Here is a 7,691-nt window from a genome sequence, read left to right as displayed (position 1 = left end):
AGAAAGGAGAAAGAAGGGAAAGAGAAGGAGGAAAGTGGTTGTACGTGAGTGGGCTGGACCAAGGAGAGAGGGAAGGAAAGAAGAAGAAAAAGAAAAAGAAGAAAGGAAAGAAAGAAGGAAAAGAAGAAAGAAAGGAAGAAAAAGAAAGAAGAAGAAGGAAAGGAGAGGAAGAAAGAAAGGAAAGAGAGAGGAAGGGAGAGAGGCTGGTCGACCCCTCTTGTGGGTCCCAGCTCTTCTTCAAAAATAAATAAAATAAAAAGGAAAACAAAAGAAAACAAAGAAAGAAAAGATATATATATATATATTTTTTAAATAAAAATATAGATGTACCTGAAGGAACCATCTCAGAGTGGGCTCACTTTCCAAATTTGAAATTCATTTTGAAAATCATAGGGGTAGAACGGTCTTTTTAGAAAAATTCCTGGCCGAAATGAGCTATTTTTCGCAGCTTTTGAAATGAGCTCAGATTTTGAAGTTCAATACCCCGTTGCGAAGCAAATCTAGTGTATAATTTAAAATTTTGAGTTTGAAATAAATTCAAATTGTTTTTCTCGAGAAAATATTTCCAAATTTAGACTCTTGGAGGTAAAAATGTCAATTTTGGAAACCCAGGGTTTGAAATTGATTTTTGAAAACTTTTAAAACTCAATCTGGATTAAAATTTATAAAATTGGAGTTCTGGACTTCGAAAATGAAATGAAATGTGATGAAATGTTATGAAATGTCATGAAATACTGAGAAATGATGAGAAATAACATGAAATGTCACGTGAAATGCTAACCCTGAATGAAGAAATTTGGATATTAGAATCTGATTGGCAGTTGTACTAGTTTAAAAAGTGTTAAAATTGATAAAAATTGCAAAATGATTCAAGAAGCCATTTTTGGGTTCTATCGGGCCAGAGTGACACTGAAATTTGGGATTTGAGTTGGATTAAACTAAAATGAACTAAATTGAGCTGGGTTCTAGAGTTTCAGAACTCAATTGAACTGACAAGACACTGACTCAACTGACCTCTCCGACTAAATTTTCAAGAAAAGCTACCATTTTTAGAGAAATGGTACGGAATGGTCACTGGAGTGAAGTGAATTGCGAATTTGAGCTGGGTTTGAGCTAGAACAAAGGTCAGTAATACTGAGATGAACTAAAATCAAAGCTCGAACACTAGCTCAATGGGCTGAACTCAGCTCAATTTCAGCTGAAAGAGTTGAAACGGGCTAAATGGGCTCCTGGACTGTTGGAAATGGTTTTGAACTAAAATTGGGGCGCTTGAACTTCTGGTGAGCTCAAACTAGACTCAAGGGAATATGACTGACTGTGAATGACTGGCTCGGAGACAATTGGCTTGGATTTGAGTCATGAATGAGCTCATTTCTGAAGAAATGATCCCATTTTGGTAGGAATGGTTAGAAATGAAAATGACCTTCTCATTGTGAGCTCAGGTGAGCTTGGAATGACTGATATTCTAACTGTTCTGAACTGACCAATGAGCTTGGTTGACTCCGACTGACTGGGGTCCGAGATAACCTAGGGGTAAAATGGTAATTTTCCTAATAAAAGTTGGTAAAATGGTGATTTTCTAAAATTGACTCGGGGTTTGACTCCTACACTGACCTAACAGGGTTGGCACTGCACGAGGAGTGTGTTTGAAAATGAATGAAATAATTTGGGGTGTTTATAATAGGTACAAATCGATTTGTTTCAATATGAAAATAGGTGTTATTTAGCATGAATAGTATAACCAGTTATAAGATTTAGCATTAAGATTTATAAATTGATTTGTTTATATAACGAATCCTTACACAAAACTCACTGAAAGGACACAAGTTTTGCTAATTCGATAGTGGAGGAGAAACACCTAGAAGGTAGATGCAGCCGATGGAGGCAACAATGCTCCGACTACGCTTTGACGGCAACAGACGATAAAAAGGGGTGCTCTGGTGGCAGCAGACGATGGCAAAGGGGTGCTCCGGCGACAGCAGACGATGGCAAAGGGTAATCGTACGGCAACAGACGACGTCAAAGGCTGCATCGTCAAAGGGAGCTCATGTTACAATAGATCGTGTGTCATCAAAAGAGAGCTCCAGAATGTTTAGGGCGACATATTGCATGGAGCTCCTGCTAAAGCAGAGGAGTTTACTCCTTAGGGCAAAAATGATGATGATTTTAACCCTTTTTGAAGGGAGGGCATTTTTGTCCTTTACTCAAAACATCGTTTTATGGCATTAATGGCTAGAAAGGGTACTTAAGTCTTTACAAATGCACCAGACTCCATTGTTAAGTGATGCCGACACACACGGGGAAATGAGCCTCATGTGCTTACATATGTGGCGCTCATTCAGACCCGAGAACACGCACCTGCATGTTCTGGGGTGGAACATATAACCTGCTTTGCCATCTTTCCCCCTACAATGGTAAGAGAAAATTTTCTTTTTATAATTTAGGAGTGCTTCTTGTTGGCTTTCATTATTATTCATTTATTTTCTACAGAGAATCATTTATGCACATTCTCATGCAATTATTCTTTATTTATTGATTAGGTAATTATTGAGATGTATTGTTAGGCCCAAACTTTTTGCACAGTTTTTGCCTTGTAATAAGTTACCCGTGATAGTATGTCCTAACAAACCTTTTGAGCAGTATGCAAGAACTTTATTGTAAAAGGGCTAATATTATTTCCACACTCCCATCTTTCTCACCCACTATCCTTAAGAAAATAAAGCTTTCTAAGGTGCTCTTTGCTCTCATCTTGGCAGTTGCCTTGTGCATGTATTCTACGGAGGAAGCAAGAAGCATGCTCACGGTGTCATCCCTCAAGAAACTTGCTCACTGTGCGGCCCTTTATTGTGCGTCTGTGCCCACCCCTGTATGCAAGGAGATGGGATTACATTTCTTTTTATGTGTTTACGACTCAAGTGAAAGGTGCACACCATGCATAAGACAATACTGGCAATTAAGCATGATGAGTTTGTTGGACCACTCACTAAACTAAATTCATCGAGTCAAATGTAATAATTAGATGGTTTGAGCTTTGGCTCATAAATTGTTCGTAGCTTATGGGGCACATTTAAAATGTTAATAATTACTAACTTGAACTCACAAGCGAAAACTAGTAGTCCCTGGTTGTGTCATAAAGACATGGATGAGGACTTGATACACGAAGCAGGTTATATGTCCCCCCCCCCCACACCCCAAGATGACTGTTAGCTACAATGCGTGTTTGGGGGTCCCAATGAGCGCCATGTATAAAAGCTCATGGGGCTCGTATCCCCATGTGTGTTAGCATCACTTAGCATCAGAATCTGATGTGATTGCAAAGACTTAAGTGCCCTTTTCCGCCATTCTTCCCATGAAACGACGGTTTAAGAAAAGGACAAAAATGTCCTCCATCTAGAAAATTGAAACGATGGTGCAAGATCCTCTATCTAGAAAAGTGAAATGCCAGTTCAAGCCATTCTTGCCATGAAACGACGGTTCGAGAAAAGGACAAAAATGTCCTCCATTCAAAAAAGGGAAATGATGGTTCAAGATTCTCCATCTAGAAAAGTGAAACGCCGGTTCGAGAATGATGTTAACTCTTCAAAGTTCAAACGTTCCATTTTTGCCCTAAGCAGTAAACTTTTGCACCATCTACTGCAATAGGAGCTCCCTTTGATGATGCACCCTTTGTCATTGTCTGCTGCCATCGGACCCTCTTTTGTTGTCGTCTGTTGCCGCCAGATCTTCCTTTGCCATCGTCTGTGCCGAATCACCCTTTGTCATCATCTGCTGTCGTCGAAGCACCCTTTATCGTCATCTACTGCCGCTGGAGCACCCTTTGTCGTCGTCTGCTGCTGCTGGAGCACCCTTTGTCGTCGTCTGTGTAGTGGCAGCATCATTGCCACCATCGACTGTGTCTGCCTTCTGGGTGTTTTTCCTTCACTATTGGATTACCAAGGTTTTGTTATGCAAACAAATCTATTTATAAATCTGAATGCTTAATCTTACAACTGAGTGGTCGTCTCCATGCTAAATAACACCTATTTTCATACTGAAACAAATCGATTTATACCTATCCACCTTCTGGGCATCGAAAAACAGTTAGCATGATTTATTCTTATGAAGGCCAAACATTTCAACGATATGTACTTATGAAGGCTAAATTTCTACAACGATTTGTATGTTTGAAGCATGAATGATTTATACATTTAAATCAATAGCAATTTATACGTTCGATGCAGCAACGATTTATATGTTTGAAACAATAACGATTTAATGAAACTACCATGATTTGTACTTAAATTTGATAAATCGTACAACAATGTTTACGTATGAAGCCAAATGTTACAATGATATATACTTATGAAGGTTGCGATTTATACAACAATTTGTAAGTTTGAGGCAACAACGATTTATACATTTAAAGCACTAGCGATGTGTATTTATGAAGTTACCTCGATTTATACTTAAGTTTACTAAATCTTACAACGATGTTTACTTATGAAGCCAAATATTGCAATAATTTGTAATGTTGGTGATTGTGTAACGAATGGGATAATTTATATTATTATATATTTAGGGAGGCGGTTGTAACATATAATGATGCGGTTAAATTTATGTGTTGTGCAGGTTAGCAATGTCTAAAGCTCGTCAGACAAGAAATCTCCCACCGTTCTATGGGATGATTATTAGAGAAGTTATTCGCCAGTCTCATCTATATGAGTGTTATGAAAGGTACCAAAATATAATAAAGATTGAGAATGATAAAGATAGAGACAAAGCATTGGAATTGTATTATGCGGAGGATTATCCATCAGATATTGAGGCTGAAGAGAAAAGGAAGAATGAGGAAGAACTAAAGATGAATAAGAAGAAGAAGGATGACAAAGAGAATGAAAAGTAAAGAAAGAAGGATGAGGAGAATGAAAAGCAAAGGAAGAAAAGGCAAATGAAGGAGGAGAGGGAAAGGCAAAAAAAGAATAAGGAGGAGGAGGAGAGGGAAAGGCAAAAAAAAATGAGGAGGAAAGGAAAATGATAAAGCAGGAATATTTTGAAAAGCAAAGGAGGATAAGGCAAATGAAGAAGGAGGCGGAGGAGAGGGAAAGGCAATTGAAGAAGGAGGAGGAAGAGAAGGAAAGATAAATGATAAAGATGGAAGAGGAAAGGCAAAGGAAGAAGCATCAGAATGAGGAAGAGAATGAAAGGCAAAGGAAGGAGAAGGAGGACGAGGAAGAGAAGGAAAGGCAAAGAAAGGACAAGGAGGACGAGGAAGAGAAGGAAAGAGAAAGAAAGAAGAAGGAGGAGGAAGAGAAGGAAAGAGAAAGGAAAAAATAGGAGAAGGAAGAGAAGGAAAGAGAAAGAAAAAAGCAGAAGGAGGAAGGGAAGAAAAGGGAAAGGAAAAAGCAGGAGGAAGAAGAAAAGGAAAGGAAAACAAATGAAGAAATTGAAAAGCAGAGGAGGAAGGCAAAGGAGCGAAGGAATGAAGAAGTAAAAAACAGAGGGAGGAGGTGGAGCAACAAGAAAGGCAGAGGATGGAGGGAAGGGATGAAGAGGAGAAAATTGTGACCAAGGTACGTAAATCGATCATGTCTGTCATGATTTACTGTGATAGGTACTACTGTGATAGCGATTACTATGCATAATGATTAATGTGATAGCAATTACTGTAAATTATTTACTGTGATAGGTATTACTATGTATAGCGATTATTGTGATAGTGATTACTATATATAGCGATTACTGTGATAGCGTGTGTGCAATGATTATTATTTATAGTGATTACTATGTACAACAAGGTGTAGAAGTACAAATGAGACTAATTTACAATTGATACAAATAATATGTTATTTTGTGTTACAGGCGGTCAAAAGAGAAGTAGAGCAGCAGGTGAAAAGCTCGGAGGGCAGTGTCAGTGGCCTGTAGTTCTGTCGTGGTATGGAGAGCTAAGTGAATATCAGAAGGATCGATTATGAAATATGCACTTCGGCGGCCATCTGGACCAACATTATTTTGAAATATGCTGGAACACCATGACCCGCCTGGTAAATAAGTGGAATCATCAGACGAACACATTTCAGTTTGATTCTTTTGAGATCATCATGACCCTAGACGATGTGGTGCAAATTACTGTCCTTAAATGCCATGAAAGTGTTGTCCTATTACTAGATTCAAACTATAACGCAAGAGAAAAGTGCATGACCCTTCTAGGAATGTTGATAGACGACTGGAGTCAATGTATTTCTAGTGGAAGCAATTCCACATCGATGAAAGTTTCTTCTTTTCTTAATAAATGGGAGGGCCGGTCTGCTACATGTGCATTTGAAAGAGTTGACCAAGAGTTGTGTGGTTTCCTTCTTTATTTTTTTGGACTTACTTTATTTTTTAAGTGTTCTGGTTCGAGAATAAGTTACTTGTGCCTGCAGTTTCTAGAAGACTTAGATGAAGTCGACAACTGGGCATGGGGTGTTGCTATGCTCGCACACTTATACAATCAACTTTATCGTGCGAGTAAGGGTACAAAAACCGTCAAGGGGTTTTGGCCATTTATTCAAGTATTTGTTTATTACATATTTAGTACTTGTAGACTAAGCTCGTTGAAGGTTGTAATCTTACTAATATATTATTTTTGTAGGCCTGGGCGTGGGAGCATATTGTCGTGTTGCGTTCTCAGTGTGGCCCTGTGATTTATGGTTTTCCAAAGATCGGTTGGTGGGCTAGAATAAATGTCAAGGAGAATAATGCTAAGTTCATTTTAGATGGTCTGCAATTAAATGAGGTAAATGGTTTAAAATCATTTATAATCATTTCAGTATTTATCATTCATTAGTATAAATCGTTTAAATGTTTAGCATTCTTAAGTAATCATCGATGCAGGATTTTGTCTTCGTTAGTACAAATCGTCATCGCTTTAGCATTTATCTTTCAGTATTGTAAATCATTATAATCATTTGCATTCTTAAGTAATGATTATTTCAGAATTTTGTATTCCTTAGTACAAATCGTTATCGCTTAAGCATTTAACTTTTAGTACTATAAATTATTGTAATAGTTTACATTCGTAAGTAATAATCGTTGCAGAATTTTATATTTCTTAGTACAAATCATTATCCCTTGAGCATTTAGCTTTCATTAGTGTAAGTCATTGTAATCGTTAGCATTCTTAGTAACAGTCATTGTAATATATTTAGCACTCTAGCGTGAATAATTGTCTATACCTAAACCATAATTTTCAATGTACAGGTTGTGTGGAGACCGTATGGAGATGGGGAGGACGAGGACCAAGAGCTTGTTGCTGAGGGTGCGAGACTGTCTGACCGCGATATTTGGCTGTTTAGCAATTATGAAGCTGAGTTGCAGCATGGTAGTCAAGTTCTTCTATAATTTGGCTTGGGACAGTCTATCCCAAAGAAGTCTGTAGAAGTGAGAAGGAAGATGAATAGTGGTGGGGCCAGGAACGTGAATTGGCATGAACGCTACAGGGAACAATTGGATAGCTGTAACAAAGGAGTTGCTCGTGCCATAGCGTATGATTATAAAGAACGACAATATGATCCCAACTATTTTCAAAAATATTGGGAACCCATGCGTCAAAATATGGAGATTGAGAATATTGGGAACCCATGTCTCCTTCCTGTCCCCCATCATGTCGCATCCTAGCATAGAAAATATGTTTATTGTCTCCTTTCGGCTACAACAACAATTACCTCAGTAAC

This window comes from Nuphar pumila, chromosome 13 (genome assembly GCF_984573655.1).
Source record: "Nuphar pumila chromosome 13, dmNupPumi1.hap1.1, whole genome shotgun sequence".
NCBI lineage: Eukaryota > Viridiplantae > Streptophyta > Magnoliopsida > Nymphaeales > Nymphaeaceae > Nuphar > Nuphar pumila.
Note: the sequence above shows the minus strand (reverse complement) of the source record.